The following is a 13,474-nucleotide window of genomic DNA, read 5'->3' on the forward strand; positions in this document are numbered from 1 at the left end:
CTTAATTTGGATTCTACTTCAAGCAGCTTTCTTCAGTGGCAGTATTTGCTGTGGAAGACAACTTTGGTTTGTCTGCTTCAGGAGTTTTTAAGGCCCAGACTGCGTTAGCACTATCAAACTGAATCACTTTCCAGTCTCCTTTATTCACCTATGAATTAAATATTACAAAAACGCCCACACAGTCTCAGCGGCTGCTATGTAATTGGCTTGCTGTGCTTCCCAATGAGTATTTGCTGGCACTTCAAGGGCTTTCCTCTTCTCAGGGCCCATCAGCCACCTTGTTTCCTTCCATTTGCTTCCTTCCACACACTTACTGATCCCACACTGATTTTCTAGTTGTTGGCAGTTTGTCCTTACCTGCTACTATTTGGGGGTTTATAAGGATACTTAGCTTTGAGGTTGTTGCTATCTGTAGGTTTTTGGTTTTGATATCCTATTTGCTCTGTTTTATGATGGGATTAAAGAACAATGTCACTGCTGCTACAATCTTTCAGGAATCTTCTTCCTGTAGTTTGTACTTTTAAATTTAAAATAATAATCGCTCAAGGTCTAGTTCAGAATTTGAAAAACTGGGGCTGTCATTCTAACGACAAACATAGCAAAATACTCAGGATTTTCAAACTGTGACCTTTGAAACCACAGATTTATGCATACATGTTGCATGTCTGTGTGTATATGTGGACTTGTTTTTCTTTCTTTACCTCACTTCAAATACAGGGGACTCACTGTAGACATTGTACTTCAGTGAAATATTTTTGTGTGAAGAAAGGTTAAAAGTGTCGGAACATTAACTGTCCAGGGGTCATCCTTTAAAAACCATACCTAAGAATTGACTTTAATAATTCAGATGTGCAGAGACAATTTGGGCCAAGAACTTGAACTCCAAGAAGTGGAGTTCACACACACACACACACACACACACACACACACACACACACACACACACACACAACACATAAAAGTAATCTCTCATGGTTTTCAAAGACTTAAAAACAGAGTATACACTTATTAAATTCCTTTACATTTCTATTAAGAACTGTTTTTAATAGTTTTACTTTTCTCCCATTTACTATCTGCTGCCAGAAGATCAACTGTGGCACCAAATGCAGTTCTTAAGTTTTCTAAATATTTACTTGGAACAAATGTGAAAATTTAAACTAAGGTTACAAAGACTTAAAGTAATCTCCGAAATGATCAACTAAATTAGATTTTTCTTCTTTGTCTTAGATATTTTAAATTTCAATTTCCCTCAGAGAACTTACAAATAAGATGTTCAAAAGAACAACTTTAGGAAAAACAAAAACCAAAACCCTAAATGTGAGTGTTTGTGGAGGAAGATATGGTTAGATTCCTACCTGGTAGGTCAAACATTCTGGCATATTGTGTACCACATATCCATGGAATCACAGTATATAGACCTGTCTGTCAGCCCCGGATTGAGGGGAGGATCTTTCTTGTGAGCAGGAAACTTTTCCCTTCCCTACATGCCAAGATCTCAAGGAAGCAAGGAGAGCAGTACCATACTCAGAACTTTGGCCAACAGAATGGGAAAAGGAGGGGCACAGTAACAGTATCTCTTTTGAAGCTCTACAAGACCCAATTTTAGGACCTCCTGGTGGATGCTAATCTATTAATTGTGGCCTCCGTATCTGATTGCTGGTAAACGTGGCATTTTAAGGAAATAGTTCATTACTGTAATGCTCTTAATTCTTCCCATGTGCCAGACAGATAACCAGCTTCCTTCACTGAAGACTCACATTAGTATTACTGGAGCCTTGAAATATTTGCCAACATGGTTGCTTGTCAGACAAACAAAGCATTGTAAACCTTTATTCAGATACTTGCCAGAAAAAGACCATATTCAAGATTTCTATGCATAGGAAGGCTGTGAAGATAAAAGAAAACAATTTGTGTTTATTTTAGAAATCAGAGAACTTCAAATACAAAACCCCAATTGGCAATAAATTACATTCTTCTCTTCAACAGGCAGAATCCTTCACAGAAAAATGTACTGAATCAATGTTATATTCTCTTTGAACTTGTTTAATCATGTATAATATTAAGGAGAACTCAAACCTGATGCATGCGTTATAAAATATAGCTCTTTTTCTACCAGTGAACTGTCGGTCAACTTGGCAGGTTCAACTCTGCTTTATTTATTACTGATATACTTGATCATTTAAGCATGCAATATAGAGAGGTTCTTACTGGGCACAATGAAACATCAAAACCCAGGAGGAAGATGCCATAGATGTCCACTGGTATTACTATGAAGGTAAAGCCATAGTATGAATAATATATATTTTACTAGTACCATATTTAATTTAGAGGTACCAATTTTCCTCTATTTGTTACAACGATTTCCTGTAGATAAGTAAGGAATCCCTAGTGAGCTTAAAAAGAACAATATCCATTCTTTATCTATTATCTTCTCTCTGAGATGACTGATGTAGAATGTTGGAACTTGTTATGGATTTAATGTCTGTGTCCCCCACAAATTCATATGTTTAAATCCTAACAACAATATGATGAAAGGAAACTTGGAGAGCTTTCTCACTCTCTTTCTGCCATGAGAGGATACAACGATAAGTTGGTAGCCTGTAACCTAGAACAGAGAACCCACCAGAACCCAACCATGTCAGTTCCCTGATCTTGTACATCCGGCCTCCAAAACTGTGAGAGATAATCTTCTATTGTTTACAATCCACTCAGTCCACGGCACTTTGTTATAGCTGCCCAAAACTAAGAGCTCAAGGGAATTTCAGTGATTGGCTAACTAAAGTCCCTCATTTTACAATGAGGTCATATAAGATCCACAGAGTTTTATTGATAAATAAATACAACACTTAGTATATGCCCACAATATACCAGGCATTGACACACACAAGTTTTAATTAATCCTAACAGCCTTGTGAGATGGATTTTGTCACGCTAAATTTAGAGATGAGGGAAATCAAGAGATGCATGACTTGTCCAAGAATATGCATGTAGTTATTTAGTTACAGAGCCAAGATTTCCATTTTCAGAGTCCAAGTCTGTTTTACTTGTTAGTTGTTTGGTTTGTTCTCCCCATCCCCTGCACCCTGCAATTTTACATTTAATGTTAGGTGAGTTGCCTAATGTCATGTAAGTAGAGAAGCATAATTTGAATCTAGGTCTGACATAAGGGATTTAGTGTATTTCCTCTTCTTTTCTCCATTACATTTCCATTACTGGGTAGTTAGTATTGTACCCAATATAGTATAACTATACCCAAACTAAATGTATCAGAATGTTTTGGGCTTTTAAGACCACTGCTTTCCCACTTTTTCAATGCATCTCATTTAACACCTTTTTTGTTTTGTTTCTGGCACTATGCCAGGCAATAGTGGCTAATATGGGAAAAGTATAGGTACAGACTTCTTTGCTCTTGTGTACAAAGATTTTGTTGGAGAAATAAGATTTGAATCAAGGAAGTAGAGAAAAACAACTGCTAAAGTGTGTGCTAACAATTGAAAGTCCAGATAAAAAAACAGTAAAGACTGAAATAAAGGGGGAAATAGGATGCAGAACTGGCAGGAAAGGAGGTGGGCAGGAGAAATGACTTAAAAACAGACAGTGAATAGCAAAATCCTGAATGGTCCATATGGAGCAAGAATAAGGAGGCTCTACAGGGCAAGTTCAAGGAAAGAAGGCTACTGATATTGTTTAGTTGTGTCCACATCTCATGTTGAATTGTAATCCTCAGTGTTGGAAAAGGGACCTGGTGGGAGGTGATTGAATCATGGGGGCAGACTTCCCCCTTCCTGTCCTTGTGATAGAGTTCTAATAAGATATGGTTGTTTGAAAGTTTGTAGCACCTCCCGCTTCACTGTCTCTCTCCTGCAGGCCATGTGAATATGTGCCTGCTTCCCCTTCACCTTCTGCCATGATTGTAAATTTCCTGAGGCCTCCCAAGAAGCAGAAGCCTGTACAGCTCACAAAACTGTGAGCATAATTAAAACTCTTTTCCTTATAAATTACCCAGTCTCAGGTAGTTCTTTACAGCAGTGTAAGAACGTATTAATACAGCTACTTAAAAGTATAGTGAGGCTATAAATGGTGGCGTTACATAACCATAGATCACAGTGCAGCTATAGACTGAAGAAAACAAAACTAAGGGCTACAATCCATTTATTCTGTCCAATACTGCAGGAACCCTTTTATAGTATCCTACATTAATCTTGATTGTAACCCCATGAAGTAAGGATTGTTAGGCCCATGTTCAGTTTGTGTAACTGAGGTTCAGTCAGTTGTCAATTTGCTCAAAGTCACAGAGAAGTGAGAAGTGGAGACCCAGTGTTTTAAACCAAGTGAGTTGGATTCCAAAATTCACACTGTTTCTAGCAGCGGTTTCCCAATGAAAATCAACAGATTAAACAACAAAAAACTTTACCAAAGCACAAATCTTAGCCATTCAAGTTAAATTGTTTTCAAACACAGTCACAAAGTAAAAAACACACTTAAAAGATGAAAAGTCAAGGAAACTTTCAAGTCTAGGTTTCTCATGCAGTCAAATTCAGAAGTTATAAACACATGTAGTAATGTATATTACCTGATAAATAGTTACTCTGAAATCCTAATGAAACATACACATCATATTTAAGAGAGGTTTACATATTCCTTGTTGCCAACTTTACTTGCTAAATAAATACCTAATTTTTTGGGGGAGAAACAACTTTGGGGTTTTATCTCAGACTTTTCCATAGCAAGGTCTCATTTAAACTACCAAGAAAAATAATTGTTCTTTTGCCTTCACTTTGCAAACTCATCACAGTAAATTCTGTAGAGCCTCTCCCATTGTGTAATGAATATGTCATTATAAGAAAACTAAGGAAATAAGACTCTGGGACTGCCAGGTGTGGTGGCTCACGCCTGTAATCCCAGCACTTTGGGAGGCAGAGGCAGGCGGATCACAAGGTCAGGGGTTCGAGACCAGCCTGGCCAATATGGTGAAACCCTGTCTCTACTAAAAATACAAAAATTAGTTGGGGGTGGTGGCGGGTTCCTGTAGTCCCAGCTACTCGGGAGGCTGAGGCAGGAGAATCGCTTAAACCCAGGAGGCGGAGGCTGCAGTGAGCTGAGATCGTGCGACTGCACTCCAGCCTGGGTGACAGAGTGAGGCTCTGTCTCAAAAAATAAAATAAAATAAAATAAAATAAAATAAAACCCAAAAAACAGACTCTGGGACTATTCCTTATTTTGAAGGAATAAGCCTGTTTTGAAGATGGACAAAATATTCTGCTAGGGACAAACTATTCCCTAACAAGCTCACTATAATGAAAGCAATAACCAATCCAAAGTTTTCATTACAGAATGCCACAAAGGCAGAATGATCAAGACTCTGTCATACAGGACACTGCACTGTAGACAACTAGTGCTGAGATCATCATGTATATTTGAAGCCATTGTTTTCCACATCTTACTTATATGTGTACCTGCCTGTTCAGGTACTAACTGAAGGGTTCTTCATTTGACATTTCTTTTAACTTTTTAAAAAATAAAATACCGGGGGGCGGAGCAAGATGGCCGAATAGGAAGAGCTCCAGTCTCCAACTCCCAGCGCGAGCGACACAGAAGACCGGTGATTTCTGCATTTTCAACTGAGGTACTGGGTTCATCTCACTAGGGAGTGCCGGACAATCGGTGCTGGTCCGCTGCTGCAGCCCGACCAGTGAGAGCTGAAGCAGGGCGAGGCATCGCCTCACCTGGGAAGCGCAAGGGGAAAGGGAATCCCTTTTCCTAGCCAGGGGAACTGAGACACACAACACCTGGAAAATCGGGTAACTCCCACCCCAATACTGCGCTTTAAGCAAACAGGCACACCCGGAGATAATATCCCACACCTGGCCGGGAGGGTCCCACGCCCACGGAGCCTCCCTCATTGCTAGCACAGCAGTCTGTGATCTACCGGCAAGGCAGCAGCGAGGCTGGGGGAGGGGCGCCCGCCATTGCTGAGGCTTAAGTAGGTAAATAAAGCCCCTGGGAAGCTCGAACTGGGTGGAGCTCACAGCAGCTCAAGGAAACCTGCCTGTCTCTGTAGACTCCACCTCTGGGGACAGGGCACAGATAACAACAAAAGCAGCAGAAACCTCTGCAGACGAAGAGAGCAGTGGATCTCCCAACACGGAGGTTGGGATCTGAGAAGGGACAGACTGCCTGCTCAAGTGGGTCCCTGACCCCTGAGTAGCCTAACTGGGAGACATCCCCCACTAGGGGCAGTCTGACACCCCACACCTCACAGGGTAGAGTACACCCCTGAGAGGAAGCCTCCAAAGCAAGAATCAGACAGGTACACTCGCTGTTCAGCAATATTCTATCTTCTGCAGCCTCTGCTGCTGATACCCAGGCAAACAGGGTCTGGAGTGGACCTCAAGCAATCTCCAATAGACCTACAGCTGAGGGTCCTGACTGTTAGAAGGAAAACTATCAAACAGGAAGGACACCTACACCAAAACCCCATCAGTACATCACCATCATCAAAGACCAGAGGCAGATAAAACCACAAAGATGGGGAAAAAGCAGGGCAGAAAAGCTGGAAATTCAAAAAATAAGAGCGCATCTCCCCCGGCAAAGGAGCGCAGCTCATCGCCAGCAACAGATCAAAGCTTGAAGGACAATGACTTTGACGAGATGAGAGAAGAAGGCTTCAGTCCATCAAACTTCTCAGAGCTAAAGGAGAAATTACGTACCCAGCGCAAAGAAACTAAAAATCTTGGAAAAAAAGTGAAAGAATTGATGGCTAGAGTAATTAATGCAGAGAAGGTCATAAACGAAATGAAAGAGATGAAAACCATGACACGAGAAATACGTGAAAAATGCACAAGCTTCAGTAACCGACTCGATCAACTGGAAGAAAGAGTATCAGCGATTGAGGATCAAATGAATGAAATGAAGCAAGAAGAGAAACCAAAAGAAAAAAGAAGAAAAAAGAAATGAACAAAGCCTGCAAGAAGTATGGGATTATGTAAAAAGACCAAATCTACGTCTGATTGGGGTGCCTGAAAGTGAGGGGGAAAATGGAACCAAGTTGGAAAACACTCTTCAGGATATCATCCAGGAGAACTTCCCCAACCTAGTAGGGCAGGCCAACATTCAAATCCAGGAAATACAGAGAACGCCACAAAGATACTCCTCGAGAAGAGCAACTCCAAGACACATAATTGCCAGATTCACCAAAGTTGAAATGAAGAAAAAAATCTTAAGGGCAGCCAGAGAGAAAGGTCGGGTTACCCACAAAGGGAAGCCCATCAGACTAACAGCAGATCTCTCGGCAGAAACTCTACAAGCCAGAAGAGAGTGGGGGCCAATATTCAACATTCTTAAAGAAAAGAATTTTCAACCCAGAATTTCATATCCAGCCAAACTAAGTTTCATAAGTGAAGGAGAAATAAAATCCTTTACAGATAAGCAAATGCTTAGAGATTTTGTCACCACTAGGCCTGCCTTACAAGAGACCCTGAAGGAAGCACTAAACATGAAAAGGAACAACTGGTACCAGCCATTGCAAAAACATGCCAAAATGTAAAGACCATCGAGGCTAGGAAGAAACTGCATCAACTAATGAGCAAAATAACCAGTTAATATCATAATGGCAGGATCAAGTTCACATGTAACAATATTAACCTTAAATGTAAATGGACTAAATGCTCCAAGTAAAAGACACAGACTGGCAAACTGGATAAAGAGTCAAGACCCATCAGTCTGCTGTATTCAGGAGACCCATCTCACATGCAGAGACATACATAGGCTCAAAATAAAGGGATGGAGGAAGATTTACCAAGCAAACGGAGAACAAAAGAAAGCAGGGGTTGCAATACTAGTCTCTGATAAAATAGACTTTAAACCATCAAAGATCAAAAGAGACAAAGAAGGCCATTACATAATGGTAAAGGGATCAATTCAACAGGAAGAGCTAACTATCCTAAATATATATGCACCCAATACAGGAGCACCCAGATTCATAAAGCAAGTCCTTAGAGACTTACAAAGAGACTTAGACTCCCATACAATAATAATGGGAGACTTCAACACTCCACTGTCAACATTAGACAGATCAACGAGACAGAAAGTTAACAAGGATATCCAGGAATTGAACTCATCTCTGCAGCAAGCAGACCTAATAGACATCTATAGAACTCTCCACCTCAAATCAACAGAATATACATTCTTCTCAGCACCACATCGCACTTATTCCAAAATTGACCACATACTTGGAAGGAAAGCACTCCTCAGCAAATGTACAAGAACAGAAATTATAACAAACTGTGTCTCAGACCACAGTGCAATCAAACTAGAACTCAGGACTAAGAAACTCAATCAAATCTGCTCAACTACATGGAAACTGAACAACATGCTCCTGAATGACTACTGGGTACATAACGAAATGAAGGCAGAAATAAAGAGGTTCTTTGAAACCAATGAGAACAAAGATACAACATACCAGAATCCCTGGGACACATTTAAAGCAGTGTGTAGAGGGAAATTTATAGCACTAAATGCCCACAAGAGAAAGCAGGAAAGATCTAAAATTGACACTCTAACATCACAATTAAAAGAACTAGAGAAGCAAGAGCAAACACATTCGAAAGCTAGCAGAAGGCAAGAAATAACTAAGATCAGAGCAGAACTGAAGGAGATAGAGACACAAAAAACTCTCCAAAAAAATCAATGAATCCAGGAGTTGGTTTTTTAAAAGATCAACAAAATTGACAGACTGCTAGCAAGACTAATAAAGAAGAAAAGAGAGAAGAATCAAATAGATGCAATAAAAAATGATAAAGGGGATATCACCACCGACCCCACAGAAATACAAACTACCATCAGAGAATACTATAAACACCTCTACGCAAATAAACTAGAAAATCTAGAAGAAATGGATAACTTCCTGGACACTTACACTCTTCCAAGACTAAACCAGGAAGAAGTTGAATCCCTGAATAGACGAATAGCAGGCTCTGAAATTGAGGCAATAATTAATAGCCTACCAACCAAAAAAAGTCCAGGACCAGATGGATTCACAGCTGAATTCTACCAGAGGTACAAGGAGGAGCTGGTACCATTCCTTCTGAAACTATTCCAATCAATAGAAAAAGAGGGAATCCTCCCTAACTCATTTTATGAGGCCAACATCATCCTGATACCAAAGCCTGGCAGAGACACAACTAAAAAAGAGAATTTTAGACCAATATCCCTGATGAACATCGATGCAAAAATCCTCAATAAAATACTGGCAAACCAGATTCAGCAGCACATCAAAAAGCTTATCCACCATGATCAAGTGGGCTTCATCCCTGGGATGCAAGGCTGGTTCAACATTCGCAAATCAATAAACATAATCCAGCATATAAACAGAACCAAAGACAAGGACCACATGATTATCTTAATAGATGCAGAAAAGGCTTTTGACAAAATTCAACAGCCCTTCATGCTAAAAACGCTCAATAAATTCGGTATTGATAGAACGTACCTCAAAATAATAAGAGCTATTTATGACAAACCCACAGCCAATATCATACTGAATGGGCAAAAACTGGAAAAATTCCCTTTGAAAACTGGCACAAGACAGGGATGCCCTCTCTCCCCACTCCTATTCAACATAGTGTTGGAAGTTCTGGCTAGGGCAATCAGGCAAGAGAAAGAAATCAAGGGTATTCAGTTAGGAAAAGAAGAAGTCAAATTGTCCCTCTTTGCAGATGACATGGGATTGTATATTTAGAAAACCCCATTGTCTCAGCCCAAAATCTCCTTAAGCTGATAAGCAACTTCAGCAAAGTCTCAGGATACAAAATTAATGTGCAAAAATCACAAGCATTCTTATACACCAGTAACAGACAAACAGACAGCCAAATCATGAATCAACTTCCATTCACAATTGCTTCAAAGAGAATAAAATATCTAGGAATCCAACTTACAAGGGATGTAAAGGACCTCTTCAAGGAGAACTACAAACCACTGCTCAGTGAAATCAAAGAGGACACAAACAAATGGAAGAACATACCATGCTCATGGATAGGAAGAATCAATATCGTGAAAATGGCCATACTGCCCAAGGTTATTTATAGATTCAATGCCATCCCCATCAAGCTACCAATGACTTTCTTCACAGAATTGGAAAAAACTGCTTTAAAGTTCATATGGAACCAAAAAAGAGCCCGCATCTCCAAGACAATCCTAAGTCAAAAGAACAAAGCTGGAGGCATCACGCTACCTGACTTCAAACTATACTACAAGGCTACAGTAACCAAAACAGCATGGTACTGGTACCAAAACAGAGATATAGACCACTGGAACAGAACAGAATCCTCAGAAATAATACCACACATGTACAGCCATCTGATCTTTGACAAACCTGAGAGAAACAAGAAATGGGGAAAGGATTCCCTATTTAATAAATGGTGCTGGGAAAATTGGCTAGCCATAAGTAGAAAGCTGAAACTGGATCCTTTCCTTACTCCTTATATGAAAATTAATTCAAGATGGATTAGAGACTTAAATGTTATACTTAATACCATAAAAATCCTAGAGGAAAACCTAGGTAGTACCATTCAGGACATAGGCATGGGCAAAGACTTCATGTCTAAAACACCAAAAGCAACGGCAGCAAAAGCCAAAATTGACAAATGGGAGGGATCTCATTAAACTAAAGAGTTTCTGCACAGCAAAAGAAACTACCATCAGAGTGAACAGGCAACCTACAGAATGGGAGAAAATTTTTGCCATCTTCTCATCTTACAAAGGGCTAATATTCAGAACCTACAAAGAACTCAAACAAATTTACAAGGAAAAAACAAACAACCCCATCAAAAAGTGGGCAAAGAATATGAACAGACAGTTCTCAAAAGAAGACATTCATATAGCCAACAGACACATGAAGAAATGCTCATCATCACTGGCCATCAGAGAAATGCAAATCAAAACCACAATGAGATACTATCTCACACCAGTTAGAATGGCGATCATTAAAAAGTCAGGAAACAACAGGTGCTGGAGAGGATGTGGAGAAATAGGAACACTTTTACACTGTTGGTGGGATTGTAAACTAGTTCAACCATTATGGAAAACAGTTTGGCGATTCCTCAAAGATCTAGAACTAGATGTACCATATGACCCAGCCATCCAATTACTGCGGATATACCCAAAGGATTATAAATCATGCTGCTATAAACACACATGCACACGTATGTTTATTGTGGCACTATTCACAATAGCAAAGACTTGGAATCAACCCAAATGTCCATCAGTGACAGACTGGATTAAGAAAATGTGGCACATATACACCATGGAATACTATGCAGCCATAAAAAAGGATGAGTTTGTGTCCTTTGTAGGGACATGGATGAAGGTGGAAACCATCATTCTGAGCAAACTATCGCAAGGAGAGAAAACCAAACACCGCATGTTCTCACTCATAGGTGGGAATTGAACAATGAGATCACTTGGACTCGGGAAGGGGAACATCACACACCGGGGCCTATCATGGGGGGGGAGGGGGGAGGGATTGCAATGGGAGTTATACCTGATGTAAATGACGAGTTGATGGGTGCTGACGAGTTGATGGGTGCAGCACAGCAACATGGCACAAGTATACATATGTAACAAACCTGCACGTTATGCACATGTACCCTAGAACTTAAAGTATAATAATAATAATAAAAATATATTAAACATTCAAAATAAAATAAAATAAAATACCTAGTTTAACTTTAACTTTAAAAAATCATGAAGTCATGGCTTTGGTGTGCTGGCTGTATACTTTTCCTAACAGAAAATTAACATTTATAATGATAATTTTTTAAAATGTTTATATTGTACTACCAGTAATCATTCTGCATACTTCTGGTGACAATGAGCCACATTTTGGGTGATATCTTTATAGGTGGCATCCTAATACAAGAATGGTTAAAAAATATTCCTCAATAACTGTGTTAATTATTAGGGGAAGCTACCCAACTCTAAAGAATGTGTACCTAGGCTCATAAATGCAGACTATTGCTCTCAGGCTAGAAACTTAGTCAAAAAATATTTTTTTTGTGAAAATGTGAGGCATACTATGTAACTCTGAGTTATAGTTAACAAATTTTTCCTTTGTTATCTACCATTCAGCAGGGCTTCTGTAGCAATTCAGTTAAAATGGCTTACTTTCTTAAACATGTGGTGATACTTATCATCAGTTAAGGAAAAAAGCCAGTTATGCTCAAGCTGGGAAATTGAAGGATGAGTGGGATTTAGAGACACAAGGTTTGGTAGATCTTATCAGGGAAGCGGCAAAAGAGAAGGTAGAAGTTAGCAGCTGCTTCTTCTAGTACTTCTTGTTCTGGCTAAATAATTTCCAATCTGACCACCGTGTAACCATTGGTGGTCTCTGAAAGGCCAGTCATTCACCTTCATTCAAGTCAGGTAATGAATCTGTCAGTACTCTTAATTAGCAAAAGCTAATGGTCCCTTTTATGGCTAAAAGTTATGGTACCAACAGTTTTAAAACTATTTTATGACAACAGGTCTTTTAGAAGTTATGATTTGGGTGAGGGGGTGCTTTAATATGGGATAAGCTATATTATACCTAGTGTGATTCCAATTGCCTACTGCGGGGGCCAGCAGAGCTGCCTGGGCTTTGGAATAACACAGCTCTGAGTTCAGACTTCATTTGGCCACTTATTAGCTTTGTGATTTTAGATGATCCTTTAAGTAATTCTATTTCAGTTCCCTTAATGAAGCCACTAACATTACCTACCTCAAAGGACTGTTGTGAAGATTAAATGGTATGACATGTAGAAATAAGGGTTGATTAGCAGAAATAATATCTAAAATAACAGTAAGAAGTCAATAAATGCTAGCTTATCCGCTACATGAAGCAACATCTCTTTGAATGACACAAATATTACGATGAAAATTTGTGTGTCAATGAAAGCTCGGGTTACATCTTTGCTTTTCAAAGGATGTTAGGTTAATACTCTTGAAGATACAGATGTGTAGCTGCAGCCTAGAGTCTTCTATATTGCTAATTTTATGATTTGTATTTAGGACTTCACATACATCTGAAAAATACTTAGTAATTAAAGAAGCATTTTCTCACATTATCATCTCATTTGATTCCCAATGCAAACACTAATAAGTAAGCAGTACAAGAATTGTTCACATTTTGTAGATGAGGAAACTGAAGTTCAGAAAGGTTATTTAATTATCCCATAATTACAGTAACTAGAGAAGTATTTTCTCACTACACCAACTGTGCCCTCATAACTATTTGTTTCACATTTTAAGATAAAGAAATAGGTACTACATAATTAAATTTTGATTTAAGGTCATAGTTAATTTGTTTTGTCTTTGAATTTAAGTACAACTTGACACAGTATTTTCCAGCACAGTAAAATAAAGTTTCTAAATGAATTATTAGAGCATGGCTATATATATATATATCTCCCCCTACTCTTATTAGGTTTTAGAATAGTATCCT

General features: G+C 39.1%; 1 protein-coding gene across 2 annotated transcripts in view; it reads right to left on the minus strand.

Moving 5' to 3' along the window:
- The window catches only part of UBE2E2 (ubiquitin conjugating enzyme E2 E2), a 388,195-nt gene that overhangs the window by 114,361 nt on the left and 260,360 nt on the right, over nucleotides 1-13,474 (minus strand). The gene's annotated exons all lie outside the window — the stretch shown is intronic.

Source organism: Macaca thibetana, chromosome 2, assembly GCF_024542745.1.
Source record: "Macaca thibetana thibetana isolate TM-01 chromosome 2, ASM2454274v1, whole genome shotgun sequence".
In the NCBI taxonomy this organism is placed as follows: domain Eukaryota; kingdom Metazoa; phylum Chordata; class Mammalia; order Primates; family Cercopithecidae; genus Macaca; species Macaca thibetana.